Below are 14,583 nucleotides of genomic sequence, written 5' to 3' on the forward strand. Positions count from 1 at the left end.
AGTCTTTTTCCGAAAGAAAATTTGTAGGAAATTTGGACAATTTGATTTAAAATCTCCTTGAGTTCGTAGAAGTTCATTACATGATGATTAGGTTTGACGGCAAGACCTGTCGCTGCTGCCGATACCCAGGTGAGGTCGCCCGGACCCCCCAAATACCCTCGGATAAACCTCTCCTGCTACTATGAGAGGGGGTAGTCGTGGTGATGGTCGCCGCAGAGCAGATGTATATGTGCAGTCCCCAGATGTGTTGGCGGTAGGGTTACCGCACTTCAGCCTTTGCCAGGAAGATGGACTCCGTTCAGAAGGAGGCCTCACTAGAGTGGAGTGGGCCCAGTCCCCGCTCCGGTATCTCTCGCCAGATGTGGATATACGACCGCCGACCGCTGAGGGGATACTGAAACAATAAGATCTAGGCGACAGAGAAGTGTTGTTTCTTGAGATTGGAGAGTACGATCTTTGTTTATGTGAGGCAAAGGGGCGGGCGGCGGTGATGGTGAGTGTATGTCAATAATGCGTGGATGCAGGAGACGGGGGCTAGTTACCTATCCACCAGGGAATTGACCACAGGAAAAATCAGAGGGGAAGATCGTACATATCAGTTAACATACCAAACTGGGCAGAAATCCTTAAATCTATTCTTATCGAAAAAATTAAAGTGAAACATAATCTTCGAATCCTGCCAAATTTAAATGTCTAAAGTAAACAACCATTAAATTACACAAGTTTCACCTGAGAGAGGTGAACTCTAAATATCCTGTCTGTGGTTGGATTGTTTACCAATAAGGTAAATGGTGTTAGAAAATCCAGAATGAAACATTGCCCGAGGAATCTGGGGGCAAGCTTGCTCGCAGGAACAAAATTCTTAACCATGACTTGATCTCCGACTTTTAAATTGGTGGGCCTCCGTCCACGATCATATCTTTCCCTAACCTTTTCATGGGAAGCTATAAGATTGGCTTTAGCCTTCTTCCATATATCTCTAATATTTTCGGGATCTATTATCTCTGGTAAAATATCATTAAGTGACCAAATGTTAGAGAGCGGCGTATTAGGAACAAATTTAAACATAAGAGAAGCTGGAGTAAACTTATAGGGGTCATGAACCGCCGAATTTAAAGCAAAGGCCAACCAATGCACGGACATATTCCATCTGGAATGAAATTCATGATGAAATGTGATTAGAGCAGATCTAAGGTTACGATTGACCCGCTCAGCCAGAGATGGTTGAGGATACAAAGCCAAAGTAGTTACATGAGATATAGACAGGTCAAAACAAAATTTACCGAATAAATTGGAAGTGAATGCCTTAGCATTATCGGAAACTATATATTGACAGGGGCCGAAAGAAGCAAATATAGTGTTCAAACAAGAAATAGTGAACTGAGCGGTTGCCAGCTTAGTCGGAAATAACCAAGAAAATCTAGTGAAACCATCTACACACACTAGAACGAATTTATTTGCGTGCCCATTTGATTCTGGTAATGGTCCGACGTAGTCGGTATATAGACGTTCCATGGGGCGTGACGCTTGGTTGAAATGACAATAGACCTAGCTTAGTGCACAAGGTGGGCTTACTAAGCAAGCAAGATTTACAAGCCTTTCTCGAATTTCGCCATCCATACCTTTCCAAATGAACATCTCTCGGATCTTTTCCCGAGTTTTGAAGATGCCTAAATGCCCCCTAATGGGGTCTCCTGATACTACTTGAAGATCATAGGCACAAGCACAGCTGGGACTACTACCTTCATCTTTTGATCATGCCTCGACGGGCAACACAAAACCCCGTTTCTCAATACATAAGGGACGACATGTTCCCCAGAAGCAAAGGGTTTCCATAATAGCCAGCACTGGATCTTCACGTTGATATTTTTCAATATCCCGAAACAACATGGGGCGTCAGTTAGAATGGCATTAATGCCCGAAGGTATGGGCGTGGGAAGAGAAGAACTATCTTCCTGTTCGGTGGTCTCCGCGTCGTGAGAAAACATGCGGCTTAGTCCATCCGCAACTACATTTTATGATCCCCGAATATGCCTCGCATCAAATTGGGAGGCAGAGATTCTGATGGCCCAACGGGCTATACGACCAGTACGACGCGGCCTAGCTAATACCCAGCTTAAGGCTTGGTTATCTGTTGTTGATGGAACGCAAATTTTCTTAAATCGTATGTTAAAATGATTTAACACCTTGTTAAGTACTAATATGTGTTGATGAAACCACGGTTATTGTACGTGTTGTATACTCAAATACACTGACAAATAAAGTTCTCCAACTGCAAATTACAAGTATAAATGCTTTGTTAAATCTAAGCGTGACCGACACATGAGACGTACCTCACGGACAGAGTTGAATGTAGAGAATGATCTGTGCGTCCCCTCGACTGAGTATTTATTGGAGTGACTATCCCAAGCGACGCGACGTTTTTCCCCGCTCTGGCCACTTGACTTCCTTGTTTGGCTCTGGCTTGGGTTCCACGGTACTCGAAACAAAGTTAAATTAATTCGAGGAGATGATAATTAGCTTATTGAGGTATATCAAATCACTCAGAAAATTACGCTCAATATTCCTATAGATTTACATTTTCTAGTTTCCGTCTGCGGGCGGAGATACTTTCCAGATTTTATTTCTGACAGGCCTGGAATCTCCCGCTTTTTCTGTCTCACATCTTGACATTAAAACATCCCTTAGTTCAAGTGGATGGCTTGGCTTATCTCCCTCCTTGTTTGGCCGGGAACCACACCCGAAGCGAAGCTGTGATGCTCCCAAAAGCGCGCATTATTGCACAATATTACACCACATTACATCAAGCCTCTGTGGTCTCATTTACTTATGATACTTGCATAAATATTATTTCCAATGGCCCATGAACCGACGGGTTCAGTATGGAAGGCGACGTGTAATCAGCATGCCAAATCCTTATGGCTGTTGCCTGGTGTATAGCGAGAAAGTACAATCTACACTACATACATATATTACTAATATTAACACAGGTATATTGTCATTTTAGAGTGAGTAATAAGTAGTCTCAGTGCAGCAGCAGACAGGATGTAAAATTGCAGACACATGAATACTTTGATGAGCTTGACCGTGGACTCTGGACTGTCAAGGATGACTAAGACTACACTGTACCAACTTGTGCACATGCGAATGATGTCCCTTATATAGTTAGGGAAACTTAAAAGAAGAAATAATTATATACCTGTCGCTACCGAGTGCAAGCATTTTTAATTTTACACCATCTGACTACCTGCTTGTTGATTTTAACGTTCTGTTTTTAAGCTTCCATCCAGAAGATAGGTTTAAATCCGACTGTCGTCAGCAGCTAAAATAGTTTTCTTAATTTTTCGCGCCTCTGCCGAGTTTGAACCCACTATCTTGCGAACCCGAGGCTGACACTCCACTAATCAACTGAGGCAGGAATAATAATAATAATAATAATAATAATAATAATACCGGGTGAGTTGGCCGTGCGGTTTGGGAGCGAGGCTGTGAGATTGCATCCGGGGGATAGTGGGTTCGAATCCCACTGTCGGCAGCCCTGAAGATGGTTTTCCGTGGTTTCCAATTTTCACAATTAAGGCCACGGCCGCGTCCTTCCAACTCCTAGGCCTTTCCTATCCCATCGTCGCCATCAGACCTACCTGTGTCGGTGCAACGTAATCGTCGCCATAAGACATATCTGTGTCGGCGCGACGTAAAGCCCCTAGCAAAAAATAATAATAGTAATTGTACCGGGCGGTACACCTCCACACCGTTTATTTAAAAGTTGCGCCAGTTGAAACTCCTCTTCTGGAGGAAGTCTGAACTTTATCTACGGTCTTAATTTCCAAATTTCTCAGAAGATGTCACTACCTGGAAAATTTTGAGTTTGTGAACTGTGTCATTTTCGACGTACTTTTGTCTTGCTTGTATTAAGAAGTGTGAACTTTCTCTTCTAGAGGACACTACTGAAGATCAACAATTGTGCACCCTAGTGCGGAGTCAAAGAACTATTTTGTTGGAGAAAATTTAATTTCAGGAGTTTGTTCTTTGTTAAATTTCTTTCTGTCATTGTTTAAGTTGGCAATATTTACCCCTTTCTTCCCCTTGTTTTGAATGTATCCAATGACGAATTTTTTCAATTAATTTCTGACCAATCTGGTGTATCTTTCCCCAACTTGAATCTGTTGCGGGGTCCTACCCAATAAAATCTTTGTGGGAGGGTGTTTTCTTTCCCCTAACGCCTAGAACTTTCTGCGAGAGTATTTAAACTGCTGATTTTAGGGTCTCCGGGCCACTTCTGTTCCATCTTTCAGTGTATTAAGTACATAGCAGGAGGCGGGAAGCGCCTCTTTCCTCGGCAGCGGTCAACAATAAGGTAATGGCCGATTAATAAATTTTTTCTTTGCCAGCTCAGCAGTTTAACTTTCGGGGCAGGTTCTAAGCGTTCCCCTATGTAACCTTTTCCTAAAATGTAACTTCTCTTTTCTTCTATTCTCTTGTAAAGCGACATACTGGGATAGAGAGTGTTAACCCTCTCGAGCTCCCACTCACATTGTTTGAGGTGAACTTATTTTTCGCAACCTATTCTTCAGTAATGTAAGTTAGTAGTTTCTTAAGTCACCTCTGTAGTATGGGATTAGCCCTTGCATCGGTGGCCTTAGAGCCAAAATAGGTCTTAAAGACAAAGTGTATTAGGAGTGCAAGTTCGCCTCCTCTCAAATTGTGATTTTAGAGGTCATGTATTAACTTTCTTGTCATTTAACAGACCTCAGTAGATTGGGTATTTTGCTCCTGTGTATATGTCCTTTGAGGACGGCTTAAAGGTGGAGTTCGGAGTGGCCTATGATAGGCTTGTATTTTAAGGGGAAATTGCCCTTTTTGAAAATTGTGTTTCTGCCTCAAGGAGGTTTCTGGATGTAATTGGAAGCCGGTGTTTCTGGCATGTTTGGGGGTTTTCGGCCCCTTTGTTGTATGGTGTTCATTGTAAGGTTGGGCTCATGGCTCAAGAATTATGTTTCTGACCTTTTGAAGCCCCAAATGGGGTACCTATGTAAATGTAATTGTCAATCGTGTTTCGGCTACTAAGTACCTGTTCTATTTGTTGTTACCTAATTTTCAAAAGAAAATATAACCTTGTTAAATTTTAAAATTAATTTCACTTTAGTAGCTTGAGACCCCTTCACCACCCAGCACCTTCTTTCATGCATAACTACCACCAAAACACGGTAACAGTAATAATATAATATTATTAATTATTATTTATTAATTATTATTATTATTATTATTATTATTATTATTATTTGAGTTTTTATAATCGAACTTTCTGTGCTTTCTTTTCCAACCCTGTTGGTTCTAGGATCTCATCGAGATATTTAAAGTATGGAATTCGTTTGATCTGCCCATATTTTGTTTGTAATTCCTGAATGTCGAATTTAGTGCAAATAAACTTGGTCTTCTCGAATGAGATTTGTAGTCCAGTTTTCTCAGCGCATTCCTTGAGGACTTCAATCTGTTTGATCGCTGAAATATCACTGTCTGTTAGTATCGCTAGGTCGTCTGCGAAAGCTAAACAACTGATCTTTATTTCATCGTTCTTTCGACCAAGTTGAATGGGTTTCCAGTGCTTCTGAACTTTCAGTTCCTTCTCCCATTCTCGAATGACTTTGTCTAGAACAAGGTTGAAAAGCAGTGGTGACAATCCGTCACCCTGTCGCACGCCGGTCTTAATGGCAAAGGGCTCCGATACTTCACCCATGAATTTCACTTTTTACTTCGTGTCCGTGAGTGTTTCCGTGATGAGTCTTAATGTCTTTGGGTCAAGCCCTTGTTCTTCTAAGATGTTAAAAAGAGACAGTCTATCGACCGAATCGTACGCTTTCTTGACGTCGACGAAACTACAAATAATCGGAGAACTTCGGGTTGCTCTATGTTTCAATATCGTCTTCAAGTTAAAAATTTGCTCAACACAGAACCGCCCTGGTCGAAAACCGGTTTGATATTCTCCGATTTTGTGTTCAAGCTGTTCTTGTACTCTTTGAATAAAACACGCGGAGAGAATCTTGTAGGTGACTTGAACGAGAGAAATCCCTCTGTAGTTACTTATCGGTTTTGTCACCTTTCTTGTGTACCGGATGGATAAGTGCACATTTCCATTCTTCAGGTAACTTTTCTTTTTTCCAGATGTCCATGATTATTAGTGTGAGCTCCTCAAGTGTATTTGGGCCTATATTCTTTAAGAGTTCTGCAACTATGTCGTCTTCTCCAGACGCCCTGTTATTTTTGAGTCTAAAGATGTGTCTCTGGATTTCTTCTTTGGTAGGTGGTGGAGATTCAGGGTTTACGTGTACAGGAGTTTCTTTGGGCCATCGTAATGTTGGCTTCTGGCAATTGAGTAATTCAGAGAAATATCGAACCAACTCCTTACAATTATCCTGGTTAGGCAGCGCGAGCTTTCCGTCTTGTTTTCGGAAGCATAAATTCTGTGTGGTGTATCCACGGATTCTTCCTGCGAAAGTCCTGTAGAAGTCTCGCATACTGTGATCTCGGAAATCGTTTTCTATAGATTCCAGTTGGTCCTTCATGCATCTCCTCTTCGTTTGCCTGATTACTTTTGACACTTCCTTCCTTGTCTGAAGATAATGTTGTTGAGTCTCGAGTGACTTCTTACAGTTATATTTCTGAAAGGCTCTCTTCCGCTTTTCCAGTGCTTCTTCACATGCAGAGTCCCACCAAGGGTGTTTCGAATTCTTCTTTAATGGAATCATCTCTTTAGCTCTTGTAATGATCTTGCCATGGAACTGTTGCCAGGTGTCCGCCTTTTCTTCTTCCCATTCTTCTTTTATGTTACTTTCCTTTATCTTTTCCGTGTCGAAATTCTGAAGATGAGATTTCTTGTATTGGATTCTTTTCGGGGTAAATTTCACTTTGATACCCAGTAAATAGTGGTCAGAATCAATATTAGCTCCTCTTCGAACTTGCACATCATAAATTTCTTTCTGTAAAGGATGTGTGATGGCTACATGGTCGATCTGATATTCTCCAAGAGATTGTAAAGGTGATCTCCGATCTTCTGTTTTCGAGGGTGCTTCCTCAGAGAGGTGGACATTACCTTCAGGTTGTTCTGTTGACACAGCTCAATAAGTCTCATGCCATTCTTGTTGGTGAATTTAAGAGCTGGGTATTTCCCTACGGTCTTTCGGTATTCCTTTTCCCTACCAATCTTTGCATTCAAATCATCTAGCAATATCTTTGTATATTCTCTGGGGACTGCTGCCAAGATTTTTTTTTTAGATTAGACCAGAATTGTTCTACTTTCTGCAAGTCTTTCTTATTTTCAATGTTCGTGGGGGTATGTACATTAATTATTTTTTGTTCGTACATTGTACGCGCATAGCCATTACTCTGTTACTTATGGGAGTGACTTCTTTTATCGAATCAACTATGCTTTTGTGAACTACAAAAGCCATACCCAAAAGAGGGGTGCCACCTCTTCCTATTCGTGTGTCTGTTTTACTTTTGAAAATTCGATAATTGCCATAGTCTAGTGTGTTTTTATCTGTAAGGCTTGTTTCCTGAAGAGCTAGTATCCGTATCCTTTGTCGATCTAGTTCTGATGTTAAGGTGTGTAGTTTGCCTGGTTGTAGTAACGTGTTAATGTTGAAGGTCCCGATGTATGTGGGTTTCTTTGATGGTACTTTGCCAGAGAACTCCGACTTTCTCTGTGATCGTGGTAGACCAGGTTCCCCAGAATCCGAAAACCTGGTTGCCGTCCATGGACGGGTGGATTGGTTACCACCTGAGGTAATTCTGTAATTACTCTCACGAATTATAATTGCTTGTAATCAAGGATTAGTCCAGTGTTCCACTGAGAGTTTAGGACCAGGGATTGCTAGTTCCTGGAACGTAATTTGTGCGGCCGTACCTACTAGGTAAACAGACACTGGCCACTTTGCCGCTCGATCCAAGCCAGACGCGAAGTGGATTTCATTTTGGTTCTTCCGCACTCTCTGACATTGAGACATAAGTCCTCTTCTGCTATCGAAGCCGTTGACCATAGTTCTATTCACCTCAGTTGATACGCGAGTGCTTATTTTACTAGGTCTTATTCGCACCTGTCCTGTATATCTACAGGAAACTTCGCCTATTAGCCATTGGGACGCGCCGTGTCGGGGTTGTGAGCCCCATCCCAGTGTCTCACGCAGGGTTATGCTTAGCTCGTACTTTGTTCGGAACCAAACCCCCACGTGAACTGACCAGGTAATAATGTAGTATGCTGTCCAGTACAGAAGTGTCGCATTTCCGGTGTTAAAGATGGCTGACAATTGTGGCCGGCTGTGTGACCTAGGTAACGCCGAGAATATAAAAAATAGTGCATATCTTATTCGAGGTTTCTATGGAAATAATGACAAAGGAAACCAAAAAAGGGGGCAGTTAGGTCAAAAGTGTTATTCAGATATACGGAGTGACCTCTAGATAGTGTTATCTATGGAATAATTGTCGCAATTACCAAGATGGCCGACATTTATAGCACAAAATTCATATTAAATACTCCCCAAAAACCAATATTATACAAGAACAAAATCACAAGATAACACTGACACATATTTAGCACCAAACGTTTTAAACCACTATTATTCCTCGGAAGCCACAAACAAAGTACAGTTCTTCTGTATAAGCCGATATAAGACGCAGCACCATTACCTACTGAACACGGAATAATAATAATAATAATAATAATAATAATAATAATAATAATAATAATACTGCCTCTGCCTAGTTTTGAACCTGCTGTCTTGTGTCGCGCCAGTTTGTAAGCTTATATTCAGTAGCAGTGATTATTGTTTTAAGAGGAAGTACATCTGTTAGGGGCGCTATGCTTGCATCCGGGAGATAGAAAGTTTGTATCCTACTGTCGGCTGCCATACAGAATAGTTTTCAGTAGTTTCCTCCATGCAAAGGCTCGGGGGCTGTACTTCAAATAAGAACATGTCACCTGTTTTATCTCCTATCCGATCGTCGCTAAAACGGGAATGTTATGTTGACCATTCGTAATCTGCAGGTTATCGGGCAAAACAGCGGTCGCTTGGTAGATCAAGGGCCAAAGCGGAGCAGTCCACTTCTAGAAGATAGTAGGGTTCGAATCCCCCTGTCGCTATAGTCCTTACCCAGGAGATACTTGGTTCGAATCCCACTCCCTTTTCATTCTTCCTCGTCAAAATGATTTTACATAGCGCTTAATTTTCCATCATATTTTCTCTCGACACATTCAGTACTTATCTTGCAATATTCAGAATCTGTAATAATAATAATAATAATAATAATAATAATAATAATAATAATAATAATAATAATGTTATTTGCTTCAAGTCCCACTAACTACTTTTACGGTTTTCGGAGACTAAATCAGAGATCAGAGTTCGAATCTATATCTGTAATACAGATTTTTTTCTGTTGCATGTGATAGAGATTTTCTTCAAGCGTCGTGTAGAGACCTTAGCAACGGTGCATTTTTTCTGTTCAGAACGTGATGGAGAATGTATGCTGACTATTCATATCTTTACCGTAAGATAACAACAGACTATATATGTTCTAAACACACACAAAAATGGTTGCTCTTCGTAGAGGAGCACAGCACAGTGCAATTCTTCCGGTTCTCTGTAACAGGATTGATTAACAACATGTCACGCGTCCGTGGGGGACGTAAAGCCTTAGCGACGGTGTAGTTTGCCTTCCTGCGATTGACAACAACATGTTTTATCTTGTTTAGGAGGGGTGGTCACGCGTCGGATGGAGACACAAAGCCTTAGCAAAGGTGTAGTTAGGCTTCCTCCGAGGGGAAGGGCATCTGTCCATAAAACTGTAAGGATGGGGGATTGAGCTGACATCTGTAGTAACTGTGAGGAGGAGGAGGGATTGAGCTAATCTCCGTATCGTTTCGCTGTCGAGAAGGGCAGCTAGCCTTAAACTAGAGTCCTTATGCCCCTACTCTAAGATAGTGTCGAGAAGGGCATTTTGCCTTAACACTATGGTCCCAGTAAGGTTAGACCTCTCCAAGATGGTGTCGGGAAGGGACATGTCGAAAAGGGCAGCTAGCCTTAAATCTATAATACTCTGAGTTTGGCCCCCTCCAAGATGGTGTCGGGAAACGGGGCATGTTGAGAAGGGCAGCTAGCCTTAATCCTCTGAGATTAGGCCCCCTCTAAGATGGTGTTGAGAAGGGCAGCTAGCCTTAAAACATTAATCCTCTTAGGTTAGGGCCCCTCTAAGATGGTGTCGAGAAGGGCAGCTAGCCTTAAAACTATAATCCTGTGTGGCTAAGCCCCCTGACTACGTCCTGTCAAGATAATAGCACTAAGGTTAGGATCGTACCCTTTTTGAAAGAATTTCGCGCCTGCACGTGGCTAAGGTCCATTAAGATGATAGCATTGAGGTTATAGGGATCGTACACTTTTCAAAATTCCACGTCAAAACAAGTGCACGTGGTTAGGACTTGACACGACAGCAGTTATAATCTTCACAGTTGTTGAAATTCCGCGCCCCTACGTAGTTAAGTTTGCAGCAGTGAGGTTAGGCCCTGTTAAAATGGTAGCAGTGTAGGATAGCACGTTCGCTTGTTCAACAAGTGCACGTGGTTAGGACCTGTCAAGATGGTAGCTGTTACTTATTTCAAATTCCGCGTCCACGTAGTTAGTTAAGATGGCAGCAAGTGAGGTTATAACCTATTTAGATGGTAGCAGTAAGATTAGCCACGTTCACTTGTTCAAAATACGCGTCCACGTGGTTAGGACCTGTTAAGATGGCAGCTGATATCTTGACAGCTGTTAAAACACATAGATTGTTAAATTCCACGCCATCTACATCGTTAATATGGCAGCAGTGAGGTTAGAGTCTGTCAAGATGGCAGCAGTGAGGTTATCCATGTTCACTTCTTCAAAATCAGCGCCCACGTGGTTAGGACATGTCAAGATCTCAGCTGTCAAAAGCATGTAGATTTTAAATTCCGAGCCCACACGTAGTTAAGATGGCAGCAGTGAGGTTAGCGACGTTCACTTGTTCAACAAGTGCACGTGGTTATGACCTGTCAAGATGGCAGCTGTCATTTTGACAGCTGTTTAAATTCCGCGCCCTCTACGTGGTTAAGATGGTAACAGTAAGGTTAGGGTCTGTCAAGATGGCTGCAGTGAGGTTAGTGACGTTCAAAATCCCCACCAAACAGGTGTACGTGGTTAGGACCTGTCAATATGGCAGCTGAAAGCACGTGGATTTCAAATTCCGCGCCCCTACGTCGTTAAGATGGCAGCAGTGAAGTTAGCTACATTCTCTTTTCCAAAAAAGTGAGGTTAGGGTCCGTCAAGATGACATCTATCAAACGCACGTGGCTTTGTTCACAAACAATAGCACGTGATCGTGATATCACGGTCACGTGGTCATGACGTCACGGGGTCAATGACCTTGGCTGGGGTCAATGACTTCGGGTGCTGACTCAGCAGAAAAAATGCTGACGCCATGGTTTAGAACCCGTATAGCTCTACTACTGTCCGTGTCCCTAATTGAGGTACAGCCCCAAAATTTGCCTGATGATAAAATGGGAATCTACGAAAAATCATCTTCAGGGCTGCTGACAGTGCGATTAGAACCCACTCTCTCCCGAATGCAAGCTAACAGCTGCACATCTCGTACCGCGTAACCAACTCGCGAAGAACAAGGAACTGCATACTCCCCCAAGATGAAGGAGTGGTGAAAATCTAGAAATGGTTGTTATTATTATTATTATTATTATTATTATTATTATTATTATTATTATTATTATTATTATTATTATTATTATTATTATTATTATTATTATTTACAGTTACACTATATTTATTTAATATCTTATCATTTCCTATACATCCTGAGAAGTGAGAATGCCAGGAACATTTAGTGTGCAAGTAAATCAATCAATCAATCAATCAATCAATCGTCCGGCTCCATGGCTAAATGGTTAGTGTACTGGCCTTTGGCCACAGGAGTCCCGGGTTCGATTCTCGGTGGGGTCGGGAATTTTAACCATAATTGGCTCATTTCGCTGGCACGGGAGCTGGGTGCATGTGTCGTATTCATTATCATTCCATCCTTATCACGACGCGCAGGTCACCTACTGGCGTCTAATCGAAAGACCTGCATCTGGCGAGCCGAACTAGTCCTCGGACACTCCCGGCACTAAAAGCCATACGCCATTTCATTTATTTCAATCAGTCAGTCACCACTGATCTGCATTTAGGGCAGTCGTCCAGATTTTCAGATTCCCTATCTGTTGTGTTCCTAGCCTTTTGTTAAATACTTGCAAAGAAATTGGAAATTTATTGAACATCTCCCTTTGTAAGTTATTCCAATCCCTAACTACCCTTCCTAGAAACGAATATTTCCCCCAATTTGTCCTTTGTCTTTCCTACTTTTAAAGACACCTCTCAAACTTAATCGTCTACTTGATGTTATTCCACGCAATCTCTCCACTGACAGCTCGGAACATACCACTTAGTCGAGCAGCTTGTCTCCTTTCTCCCAAGTCTTCCCAGCTCAAACTTTGCAACATGTTTGTAATGCTACTCTTTTTTGACGGAAATCACCCAGAACACGTCCTGGGATATCCCGGCACTAAAAGCCATACGACATTTCATTTTTTACCCAGAACAAATCGAGCTACTTTTCTTTGGATTTTTTCCAGTTCTTGAATCAAGTGATCCTGGTGATGGTCCCATACACTGGAACCATACTCTAGTTGGGGTCTTACCAGAGACTTATATGCCCTCTCCTTTACTTCCTTACTACGACCCCCAAATACCCTCGATGGCTTCATTCGTTTTTCGTTGTTGTTTCCGACGAAATTAGTCACGTCTGAAACCACTATACTATGTTTAAAAACCATATTTTCATCTTTTAATCCTGGCCAGTGCTTGGTCTCCGATAACGCTAGGGAGTTCACTTCGACCCCGTTTAAGAAATTTTGTTTTAGTCTGTCCATTTCTCACGTGGCTACATCTCCGTACTATCCTCAACCTTCCCATGCGGAGAGAGTCAACCGTAACTTGCGGTTCGCTCTCATTGCTTTTCATCATGACGATATTCTGAGGTGGGACCCTTCATCACCATGGCTTTCATTTGCATTCAATTCTGCGGTACATGAAGCCCATAAATTCTGCCCCGCTTCTCTTATGTTTTGTTTTCTTTCCAATTCTCCGCTTTCCAATCTTGGAACATTAATCAGTTATTTCCGGAAAGGATTTTCCCCTTAACATCAGGGCCAATTGGAAGAAGGCCAAAGAGAACCTCAACGTCTCGTATGAAGAGAAAAGAGAGTGATATGATGGGGGGCGCAAACCTATCGATCTTGCGGTCGGAGATGACGTATTTGTTAAGAATTTTGTTTCTTCTGGGATACTTGCTCCTCGTTTTCACGGACTCTGTGAAATTATTGATTTTTAACGCCAGTCACCTTGTTGGTGCAGGATCCCGAGAAGGAGAGAGTGTTCCGGGTTCATCTTTCGCAGATTAAACCTGCTTAGGGTTTTCATTCTATGTTGCTCACGTGCCATTTTGGTTCGGCTATGGGTAGTTAGACTTTTATGTTGTGTAGTTCCTTATCCTGGTTTCATGGGGTGCTTGGCTCACATTCATTGTTGATAGAGGATGTACTCTCCCTTTAGTTAGTTTAAGATATTCCTTTCTGTATGTGTTATTTTATGTGAGTCCACCCGCAGTCCCATCGCACCCGTACTACTTCCACGTCCCCGATCCGGTCACCTGAACTGCCTTCTGCCCTTTGTATCCTGCAGCTGTGGGTATTTTTCGGCACCATTGGTGGCCTTCTAATTCATTTTACAGTGGACCGGAGCATCTATCTTCGCCTGTCGCTTCATGGGAAGGGCCCCTCATGTCAGCTAGAATTGGCGATCGTCGACTCCTGCTGCCGTGTCTTACGGCCTCTTATTCCTGAAGGACTATGTACTACTAGCGCCCGTTTTGCCTAAGGATTCTCAGATTCTATCCGCTTCTTGGCATCATGTTGTGGCTGTGTGCCGTGTGTGCATCTCAATTGCTTCTGTTGGGCATGGTGTGTTTTCATTGGCACTTGTGGCCCGCTTTCCATCCCGCGCTTGCCGGGGACACCATCTGCTAAATCTTCGACTTGTCAATATCCCGGGATAATGTTGGCAAGGACTCTTCTTTTTCACGTATTTGTGCAACAAGAATATCTATTTTATCCAATCATTATTAAATGAACTATGTAATAAGAAATTTTGGTTTGTGGAAAATTATTTTCCAACCCTGTGTTGGTGGTTGGGGCGGGGTCTGAGCCATGAATTTTATTCCCCCTTTTATCTTGGATGTATGTATACTTGCGGGCTCCCTAGCTCGCGTTGTAATTATTATTAATGTTTAATTTTGGTTTTCTTGCTGTGCCACGCCTTCGGGCGCATATTAATAAATGTTCTTTTCCTGACCCTAAATTATGGATCCAGGGTAAGAAATTCTATCGGCCTGGAGCACCCCGTCCCGCTGTGGTATCGCTATTTGCTTCTTTCGTGCCCCTGCGCTTGCACCCCGGCTCTCCTGGTTGTC

The sequence above is a fragment of the Anabrus simplex genome, chromosome 2 (assembly GCF_040414725.1).
Source record: "Anabrus simplex isolate iqAnaSimp1 chromosome 2, ASM4041472v1, whole genome shotgun sequence".
In the NCBI taxonomy this organism is placed as follows: Eukaryota; Metazoa; Arthropoda; class Insecta; order Orthoptera; family Tettigoniidae; genus Anabrus; species Anabrus simplex.